The sequence below is a fragment of the Triticum aestivum genome, chromosome 5B (assembly GCF_018294505.1).
Source record: "Triticum aestivum cultivar Chinese Spring chromosome 5B, IWGSC CS RefSeq v2.1, whole genome shotgun sequence".
Taxonomy (NCBI): Eukaryota; Viridiplantae; Streptophyta; class Magnoliopsida; order Poales; family Poaceae; genus Triticum; species Triticum aestivum.
The window spans coordinates 138,681,418-138,693,090 of NC_057807.1; positions in this window are offsets into that span (position 1 = coordinate 138,681,418).

The following is an 11,673-nucleotide window of genomic DNA, read 5'->3' on the forward strand; positions in this document are numbered from 1 at the left end:
GGGCTGAAAGGACAGGTGGCTCCATCCCAGAGGTGGGCCTGGGTTCCCGACAGCCCTCGACTATTACTTTGAGGCGGAGCGACAGGGCAGGTTGAGACCACCTAGGCGAGAGGTGGGCCTGGCCCTGGTCGGCGTTCACGGTTACTTAATAATAACATGCTTAACATGATCTTAGTATTTGATCCGAGTCTGGCCACTGGCCTATACGCACTAACCAACTACGCGGGAACAGTTATGGGCACTCGACGTCGTGGTATCAGCCGAAGCCTTCTTGGCGGCAGCGACTGAGCGGTGCGCGCCGGGTTGGACCGCGTAACGCAACTTCCTTTGTAATGGAGGTTGCTAGGTCTGCTCACCGGCCACGTACGCAACGTGCAGGTGTGCAATGGGCGATGGGCCCAGACCCCTGCGCGCATAGGATTTAGACCGGTGTGCTGACCTCTCTGTTGTGCCTAGGCGGGGCTGCGACGTGTTGATCTTCGGAGGTCAGGCATGACCCAGGAAAGTGTGTCCGGCCAAAGGGGATCGAGCGTGTTGGGTTATGTGGTGCACCCCTGCAGGGAAGTTGATCTATTCGAATAGTCGTGTCCCTCAGTAAAAGGACGACCCGGAGTTGTATCTTGACCTTATGACAACTAGAACTGGATACTTAATAAAACACACCCCGACAAGTTCGAGAGACAACTCGGTGATCGCTTTCCCACAGGGCGACGAGGGGAGGATTGTCGGGTAGGATTATTCTATGCGATGCTACTTGGAGTACTTCAATCTACTCTCTTCTACATGCTGCAAGACGGAGGCTGCCAGAAGCTTAGTCTTCGATTGGACTAGCTATCCCCCTCTTATTCTGGCATTCTGCAGTTCAGTCCACCGATTTTACCCCTTTACACATATACCCATGCATATGTAGTGTAGATCCTTGCTTGCGAGTACTTTGGATGAGTACTCACGATTGCTTTGCTCCCTCTTTTCCCCATTTTCCTCTTCTTCCCGGATGTCGCAACCAGACGGGGGAGCCCAGGAGCCAGACGCCACCGTCGATGACGACTCCTACTACACTGGAGGTTCCTACTACTGTGTGCAGGCCGCTGACGACGACTAGGAGTAGTTTAGGAGGATCCCAGGCAGGAGGCATGCGCCTCTTTCGATCTGTATCCTAGTTTGTGCTAGCCTTCTTAAGGCAAACCTGTTTAACTTATGTCTGTACTCAGATATTGTTGCTTCCGCTAACTCGTTTATGATCGAGCACTTGTATTCGAGCCCTCGAGGCCCCTGGCTTGTATTACGATGCTTGTATGACTTATTTTATTTTAGATTTGTGTTGTAATATTTCCTCGTGAGTCCTTGATCTTGATCGTACACGTTTTCGTGTATGATTAGTGTATGATTGAATCGGGGGCGTCACATTGTTCTAGATGCAAGTCCACCCTCGACTCACAACATTTTTTTGAGGCAAACCTTGACTCGCAACTGGGATCATAATTTTTTTGTTTGTCTCAGTTGCAAGCCCACACTCGACTCGTAACTGGGCCCCGTAGTTGTTTTCGCCTTAGTTGCAAGCCCACCCTCAACTCGCTACTGGGCCAATTGTTTCCATTATCCAAGTAGCAAACCCATCCTTGACTCGCAACTCGGCATTTAGTTGTTTTTGTCCCAGCTACGAGCATTGGAAAGTACTCAAATATTTCCAAATTCATTATTTTTTAAATTGGCGAACACTTTTTCTGAACTTCTTTCAAATTCCTGAACTTTTTTCATTTCTCTACTACTTTAAAAACACGTAGTGTTCCCTCTCCCCTCCTATGTCGCCAACCTTTCGTCCATCCTTTTCCTACGACCCCTCCCCCCTCTACACCAATTTTCTTGTCTCCCTCCATCGGTTTTCTTTTACTGGTTCTCTATTTACTGGTTTTATCCTCATCTGACTGGGACAGACCAACTTTATGTTTCACATATTGTAACAAATCTAATTTTTGGTAATACAAACATAATCAATACAAATCTCATTTTTGGTAATACAAGAGTAGTTTTGGACAGTAATCAATCTCCTTTACTTCTGTGAAAAAGTTGAAAAGAGTTTATGTCAATCAATCTCGGCGGCGGACAAAATTGATATTCAATCAATCTCGGGTGGTGGGGATTGGATGGTGGATAAAATAGGAACGAATTTTTGTCAATCAATCTCAGGCTAGTCATAGTGGAGAGTAACATATACTAGTAGAGCGTTGCTACACGTACGACAGTATTTGTATGATTTCTGTACGAAGTAGCAGGGCCACCGTTGATCTCTGGCTCAAGGTGGGTTCACGGTAGATTAGACTATCGTATCAAATCGGACGAGTTTTTCATCGTACGTGAGACAATTCCGATACTAGTATCATGCATATGATACTAGTGTATGATACTACATCTATAGTGCATAGTATCATAAAGTAGTATCATAGATGGTCTCATTTATTGCCATGCAAGCATAACATTTATTATGTTACGGTATCTACCTATGTTACTACTACCCCCTCTCTCTTCTTTAATTGTCTACCACATAAGCATGTTTGCGAGTCCCAAGTACATGATACTAGTTATGTTACCCCCACTATGGCTAGCCTCAGAGATGGACGAGAGTACGCGGCGGCCCAGCTCCAACGCAGTGCTAATCTGTAGTGATCCATGCTGCTTGACATCTTGCCGCGCGACCGGCAACTCAGAGGGCGAGTGGCAGCGCCGAAAAATAGGGTTCTGGGTTCCTGGCCATCCATTCACCGCTCACGTTATGTCGCCTCCGCTTCCAAATGGCGATCTCCATGGAGGACATCTACGCTTAGGCGAAGGACACCGTTGCCGCCTTCCATGAGCGGCTGGCTGGGCGTCCTCCCCGACAAGCGCGGCTTCCATCCTCCCCGACAAGTTAAGGTCTGTGTCAGGAAACTATTTCCTATTTCCTTTTTGTTTTTGCCTACTATGGAGCGTCTGTGGAGCACGTGTTTCACTTGCTGTAGCATAACCTGCAATCTAATCTATCCACTTCTTGATTGTTGTGGTTGTAGCTTGCTCGCTTGCTCACTTGCTTGCTCGGAGTATTGCCAGATCTAAGCTCTACAAGGCTGGATTTTTGCTCGACCATGGCCCTTTCCCATGTGGCAGGGAGCTCCCCTGATTGATAGTTCAAAATTCAATATCACTTTTGCATTTAATTAAGGTGCAAACATGATTTCTTACACCTGTAAGTAAACCAATATGTCAGATGCTTTTTTCAGGTGTATACTTGTTAGTCTCATTCATGGGGCACGATAGCCAATTCTTTCGTAAGTGCGTGGGAACAACCAAAATTGAAGTGAGAACAATATGCTTTCTTGCTATTCCATCTTAAAATTATATCTTGTTTTTAATAAGATTTTTGGAATCTTATTAATGAAAAATGTCTGCTTTGAAAATGCAAGTTATGTGCTAATCACAGAGATATGATTGACTTATGAAGAACAGATTGCCAAAGATGTGAATGTGATGAGTTATGTAGTTTTTGTACAAAAGATTTCGGAAGAGAGTTGACTTAGTTGGTTCATTTTCTTGTCTGTAGTATAATCAGTCATGTATTGAGTGATTGACATAGTAATTTAGTAATTAAAAAAGGTCAAAAATTCCAGGAACTTTTCTAGAATCAAATATGATCAGGTATTGTACTTGTATAAAAAGTTTGGCCAAGGAGTGATTCTTGTTGACTTCTAGGCAAAAAAAACAAATTTTTGACGACAATATAACATGAATAGTACTTATATTTAGCATTTGTTGGCAAATCGCCGGATACAATGAAAGCCATTCCCTGTTTAATCTTTTTATATGAGTGCAATACTTGCTTATGTTTGATTTCATAAGTTCTGGGATTTTGGACTTGTTTGAATTACTAGACCATTTTTGAATATAGGAGGGTGTGGCATCCGAGGGCTCCTATTATATTTTCGGATTGACGTACCACTATTTTATGCTCATTGAGAATAGTAATGGCAGAGCTGGATATTTTCATTTGACGTGCGAAAGAGTACACGAGTGATAGTTGTGACATGCAACCCTCTTGCAAAAAAAAAATAGAACTCATGCGACCTTTTACCCTTGGGCTAAAAATATTTTTATTACGTAATAGGGACCTTTATTGTTCACTAAATCTTGTTTTTGTTTGAGGGCATGATAAAAGAGCTTGCTATGGTACGGTCAAAGTGATTGATTTTTTTGCGGGAATCATAGGGTATTCATTTCACAGTAATAGTGTTACAATCTTCAGGGACTAGCTCACTGATACATGGTGGGGATTGATTTAACCAGCACTTTGTGTTATCCCCATTCCGATCGAAAGTCGCTAAACAATGAACAACTGCATTTTGAAAGCGGGAAATTTTAACTTTACTTCTATATCATTGTCACTAACGAAAATGGTGTGGTCTTTCATGTTCTTATTTTCCGAGACGCTATTTTTTTGGGTGAGGGGGGGGGGGGGGGGGGGGGGGGCTTGCTCTTATATTGTATACAAATACTATATTTGAAGTTACTTACATTCTCACTGGACTAATTCCCACGATAAGTAGCCTTGCGATACACAGCAATACATATGTACATTGCAAGTTTGGATTATTGCCATGGATAGACACGTACATGGCAATTTGACAATATTTCCATGGTCACCACTAATAACACATATATATCCTTGATAGGTAATTTTGGATTGTTTCTAAAACTTGCCTATCTTGAAAATGGAAACCGCCTGTAATTCATCTCTTTGATAAGCATGCTCCGACTATTTCCGAAAACACTTGTGCACTCCATCTTTGTTTATATATATGTTTGGTCACATATGCATTAGGCAAGGTAGCGATTGTTGCATGTGTACTGACACCATGATATCCCATGACAACGGTTTAAGAAGGATGAGGTGGCCAGGGGTGGCAATAGTATTGTGAGTCCACGATAGGTGACAACATATAATTAATTGGTTACACATGTGTTGCACGTGCATGCTTACATGATGCATCAAGGGGGGTTGCGAGCTAGATGGACCATGGATAGAGGTGACGAGTTTGGATTGGGGAGGCCGAGAGGTAGATATAGGGGTTGGAAGAAGGTCGTTTAATGGTAAAAAAGAAATCATCAATGCTGCCTGATGTGTATGAGAATCCTAAAGATATGTGTTATATACTATTGATGTGAAACCAATAGAATATGTATGCCCCGTTTCAATGCATGGGCAATTAACTATTTAATAGTAAAAAACTCATCAGCGCCTGATGTGCATAAGAATCGTAAAGATATGTGCTATATATAATTGATGTTGGACACCAAAATATGTATGCCCCGTTGCAACGCACGGGCAATTAACTAGTTCACAAAAGAATTCATATTACGAACATTTTCCAGCCGTGAACTTTTTACTTATTATTTATTTTTATTTTTATGAACTGTTCAAATTTATGTTTTAAAAGTCATCGGTCAAGGTTTGGTGGACAACTGTCAAAAGTTTTTAAATTCATGAACATTTTTTTAAAGATGCTCGCAAGAAGAAAAGAACCTAGCAATCAACCTAGCGATGCATCACTAGCGTCAACAATGAGCGAAAAGTGAGCTGCCAATAGCCCACGTACTGGGCCCAACCTATTTTTATCCTAGTTGCAAGTCCAATACATCCCTAACATGCAATTGCGGGCCCATCTATTTTTCCTAGCTGCAAGTCCTTCCTCGAGACACAACTGGAGACTGACCAAATTTTTTCCCCAGTTGCAAGTCCACTCTTGACACGCAATTGTGGAGGGGGCGGCCCATTTTGTTCCAGTTGCAACTCGATCCTCGATACGCAACTTGGGTACCGACCCATTTTTGTCCCAGCTGCAAACTCATCCTCAACACACAACTGGGATCAATCCATTTTTGTCCTAGTTGCAAGTCCAGCTTCGACACGCAACTACATGCCCACAACGAGACTGCAATTAGTGGCGGGAGGAGGATTACCAGGCAGTTGCATGTGCATATTTTTAAAATATATGATTTTTTTTATTTTTCTTATTTGTAGTAAAAAGTCATTAACAATTCCTTGAAATTATGAACTTTTTTAAAATCATGATTTTTTCAAAGTCATGTTTTAGTTACTTGTTTTAAAAAATCATGAACCTTTTCCAAAATTTGGACATTTTTTAATTTCACGAACATTTTTTTGTATTCACTAACTTTTCTGAATTAACGAACATTTTTTAATTTCCAAATTCCTTTCTAATTCACAAACTTTTAAAAAAAGTTGCAAATATTTCTATTTCACCAAAAAAATCATAGAAACTTTTTACCCCCTGTAGGGTGGACGGCAAGAAAACACAAAGTGGAAATAACAACAGCTACAATGGACAAGGGGAAAGAAAAAGTTTTGGCTAGAATTGAGTCGTGTCAAGCTACACCTACAGGGGGTAGTTGTGCGATCTTCGTTCAATGGAAGGAGATGTTCCCATCGTCTACGAGGCGCCTGCGGTGACTTTGTCAATCTCAAGATGCTATGCCGGCTCAACCTGTCGAAGGTGCTCTCTGGGGATAGGGTGTGCGTGCATGCATTAATAGGGATGAGTGTATGCTTGTTATGTGAGTGGCTTTGATGGTAGTATGTTTTAAGAAAGAAGAAGAAAAAGTTGCTCGTTGATTAATAGATAAGTGAGAGATGTAGAGTGCTTAATTACTAGAGGAGGTAATTAGCCATGTGACTAAACGTGTTGACTAGCAAAAAACGCAGGGGGAAAATTCCCCAAAAATGGCTGTCACAGGATTCCGAACTCAGGACGTTCACTCCACGTCCTTGCCCTCTAATCACTGCACCTACAGGCCATCAGGGATTTCGGACGGCTTGAAACACATAATAACACTATCGCGCCGTATTTGTTGCACATAACCACTTTTTTTGCAAAACAAATCGTGATAAGAAAACATTTATGGATTTTGAAAACATTCATCATTTCTGAAGAAACGTTGGTGAACTTGAAAAAAGTTCACCGACTTTCAAAAATTGTTCATCAAATTTGCAAAAAAGTTCATAGTTTTTTTAAATGATCGAATTTCAAAAAAGTTCATCAAAATTGAAAAAAAATATTCATGGATTTAAAAATCACAATTGACACAAATGATAAAGTTCATCAAATTAAAAAAAGGTCATCATCAATTTTTAAAAAAGCTCATTGAATTTTAAAAAAAAGTTCATCAAATATGAAAAAAGTTCATCAAATATGAAAAAAGTTCATCTAATTTGAAAAAAAGTTCACCGAATTCGAAAAATAATTCAGCTCGTTTGAAACAAGTTCATTGAATTTTGAAAAGATTCACGGAATTCAAAATAAAAGTTTACCAAATTCAGAAAAGGTCATCGAATTCAGAAAAAGTTCATTGAATTCTGAAAAAAGTTCATCAAAATTTAAAAAGTTCACCTAATCTGAAAAAAATTCATCGAATTTGAAAAAAAAAGTTCATCAAATTTGATAAAAAATCATCAATTTTAAATAAGAAAGTCATTGATTTGATAAAAGTTCACGAAACCTAGGAAGAATAAAAAGAAAAGGACGAAAAAGAAAATAGAAAAACGAAAACAGAAAAACACAAACAGAAGAAACAAGGAAAGAAGAAAAGACATAAATATATGATCGCGGTGGTTACTGCAGCTTCCTACTACTCCTATTAGAGCATCTCGAACAGCCGCGTTATAACGCCGCGCGCAAAAAACTTTTTAGCGCGCGCGCTGTGGCTGGTTTTGCGCGCCCGCCTGCGCTGGCTTCAGCAGCCGCGTCATAATGCACAGCGCGCGCGCCGTTCCAGCAGAGTGCAAAAATACAGCGCGCGCGACTCGCCGGGCATTTTGCATATATGGATATTTTGGACAAAAATAAACATGTAAAATTTGACACAAACAAGTTGATGAACGCCCTGCAAGCTTTTTCCCACTCGCCATGCCGGAGCCGTCCGCCGCCTTGTTGTTTTTCGCGGATGTTTTGCCCTTCTTCACCCGCGCCGCATTGGGTACCTTCTTCGACGGTGCGGCGGCGGCACGGGATGGCGCCGGCGCGACGCCACCCGGCGCCGGCGCCGTAGTCATCCGCGGCGGCAAGAAGAGGCTGCGCGCGAGGCCGACGCTCGGCGGAGCTCCGGCGGTGGCGACGCCAGCGCTCGCCGCGCTAGGGTTTCCGGCGGCGGCTGCGGCTGCGGCGGCGGCGGGGGGGGGGGGGGGGGGGTCGCGGATGTACAGTGGGGTGAGCGGGGCATCGGTGTGCGCGTCCATGGCGGGGGGCAGGGCGCCGGCGCCGGCGCGCGCGGGGCGTAGGACGAGGAGAGGGAGAGAGTGCTGGCGCGAGCGCTCGAGTGTGCCGCGCGCTGTACCTGGCGCTCCAAATACACCGCGCGGATAAGTGTTTTTGACCGCGCGTCCAACCCGTTATCGCGCGCGCGCCGTTTTTGCGCGCCCGCTTGAGCGAGCCGCCGCGTTGTGCGCGCGCTAAAAAGGTCTATTTTGCGACGCGGCGGTAGTTTAGCGCGGCTGTTGGAGATGCTCTTAAACAGGAGGTACGCTGTTCGACTCCAAGTTGTAGTGTATATTATTTTTTTGAGAAGAAGAACTAGCGTATATTTTTGCAAATAGGATCCAGCGTAAACACGGCTGCTTGTATCAAAGGAGAAAGAAACAAACAAGAGAACGACATGGCGGGCTAGTGGGGCGCTGACCTTTTGCTGATATTGTCGTGTTAGATGTCAGGTTTTCTCACATCTAGATGTAATATAATCGAACCCTTAATACGATATATAGAATAGATAGATAGATAGGTACTACCTCTGTCCTCGTTTACCCTTCGCATTTTGTGCCAAATTTTAAATATAGATTTAACTAAGAAAATAATAATGCATGGCACAAAAAAATATCACTGAAAATTATGTTCAAATACGAATCTAATGGTATAATTTTTGATTATTTCCTTAATTAAATCTATGGTCAAATTTGATGCAAAATACTAAAAGGACCAATAAACTAAGACGAAGGTAGTAGAAGAGCTAGTTAGTTATTTTGATTATTTTTCTATTTAATATGTAATGTCGTCAGCTAACGGTCCACGCATTTGTGTGCAAAACATGCATGCAAATTGTTCCCGACTGAAAGCTGGCCGCAAGAGACCCCTACCTCAGCGAATGCTTTTAGTCGATAAAGCTCTCAATATTTTCCGCAAAAGAAAATCATTAATGATCCAAGATTGCATGCATATACATATAGTGGATGCTTATCTCAATCAATAGGACGTCGATAACTGCCACACGTGTGGCAGGAAAGGAGATGCACCACACGTCTCTAATGCAAATAGATTGCCATGTCATCGCATGTATGCTTGCGAGAATCTTTTCGGATTTTCAGTTTTTAAAATGTTTTATCTCTTTAATGAAAAATCCGATTGAAGATCCGTTTTCACCATTAAATCTCTCGCGACGAGATCTTCAAAACTAGATCTCATATCGATATATTTCGCGAAAAAAAATTGGTTAAAAGTTGCCATGTCTATTCTACATGAATTGCCATGATATTTACACTGCAGTTGCCATGATATGTTTGCATATCGCCCACACGCCTCTGTCACTACTCATTTTGTCACGTATGAATAGATGACATCAGCAAAAATCTTTTTGGTTTTCGGCTTAAAAATGTTTTATCTCCTAAATAAAAAAGCGAACTAAAAATCCGTTTTCACCATTAAATTCGTCTCGACGAGATCTTCAAAACTTGACCCCATGTTGATATGTTTCGACGAATTTTTTTTGCCCAGAAGTTGCCATGTTGTTTACACTATAGTTGCCATAGTGCTTAAAGTAAAGTTGTCATGTGGCAATTTTAGTTTGTAGATCATGGCAATTTTAGTTTTTTTATGATGACAATTCCAGTATGACCATGAAAATATTTTTTCATTGAACCATGGCAATTTTAAGTGCATGTATCATGTCAATTTTAGTTTATGGTGCATGGCAAGTCTAGTTTCTTAATTCTCCATTTTATAATATGTTAAAATTACTTTTAAATGTAAAAGAAAATACTTGAAACATATCATGGCAACTTCAGTATAAATATCATGGCAATTCATGTGCAATAGACATGACAACTTTTAACAAAAAAAAAATTCGCCGAAATATATCGATATGAGATCTAGTTTTGAAGCTCGTCGCGAGGAATTTAATGGTGAAAATGGATCTTCAATCGGATTTTTCATTTAAGAGATAAAATATTTTAAAAACTGAAAATCCGAAAAGATTCTCATGCGATGACGTGGCAATCTATTTGCATTAGAGACGTGTGGTGCGTCTTCTTTCCTGCCACACGTGTGGCAGTTATCCACGTCCATATTATATATGCAAAAATCTTGACATTAATGAGCGTATATTTCTTGCGCTTGCAATCTTTGGAGTACATTAATGAACATTTAATATATTTCAACCTCTTGCTATTTATAGACTTGCCATTCCTGCCTGCCACATTTGAAGTCTTACTGAGACCTTACACTCGACTAGAGCCGAGTTTTTCAGGAGATACTCAATATGAGAGGGAGCAACCTAGTGCAGGCAACGACGATATTCTTCATCGGATGCCTTGTCGTGTGTGTCCAGTGTACGTGCATATCTTTGTCATTATCATCTTGTGTTAATTTTTTACCTTCGATTTTCCGAAAAGTACTTACATATGCGCATGTGCTATTGCATATACTAATGTTAAATACAATATCTAGGTGGTCTTGATGCTACTGAAACGGTGGTCAAACAAGATGGCCGTGCGGCCAATACAAGTACTGACGCTACCGTTGTCAACTCAGCGTCTGTAGGCGACAGCAAGATAACTGTCAAATTTTGCATCCAGCATTTGGGATGCCATCTTTCAGATGGGTACCGTGGTACGTGCTACTGCTGCCAGAAAGATGAGATCGAGTGTTTCAGGACGCGGAGTGAGTGTCAGGACATCTGCCCTACGTGCAACCCTAAATGCCCACCTCCATCGGGGTCTCTATGATAGAATTTCAGGCTCGAACAAATTGTCCATTGGTAATAAAATGAACCTAATTTGGTTTCGGCAACTGGCTCTGTCGTGGGATCAGATTTGACAATAGAGATAGGGGATACATAGGAGAGGCAGAGTCCTACCTACGGCAAGGTTGTACGCTCAGTTTTACGAGTTCAGGCCCCTCGTGGAGAAGGTAACAACCCTACGTCTTGGTGCCTCGGAGGCTTGTCGATTGGAGGATGAAGTTACAGGGGATGCGAACCCTTCTGCAAGAGGGGAGGGTAGTTTATATAGAGTACGCCGACCCCTCGTGGCCTTCAGTTACACAGGGGTTCAATGAGCGAATAAAGTCACGTATGTTACTGGTAACGCTTGCGTTTAATGGGCTTTATGGTGACGGAGTGAATGGCCGACCGTTGCTATCTACAGGTGACCTTAGGCCTTCTGTTTTCCGAGTGAGATAATGACGGTCGAGTGAAATTGGGATATCCGAGTGGATCATCTGTCGAGTAGATTGCAATTCATGAGGATTTCGGTCGGTATCTTCTGTTTAACTTTGTAGGCGTCAGCCTCTTGTGTGATATCCTTGGAAAGGGCATATAGGTCAGGCCTAAGACCTTACCCTAGGTACATGTCACTGTCATTAG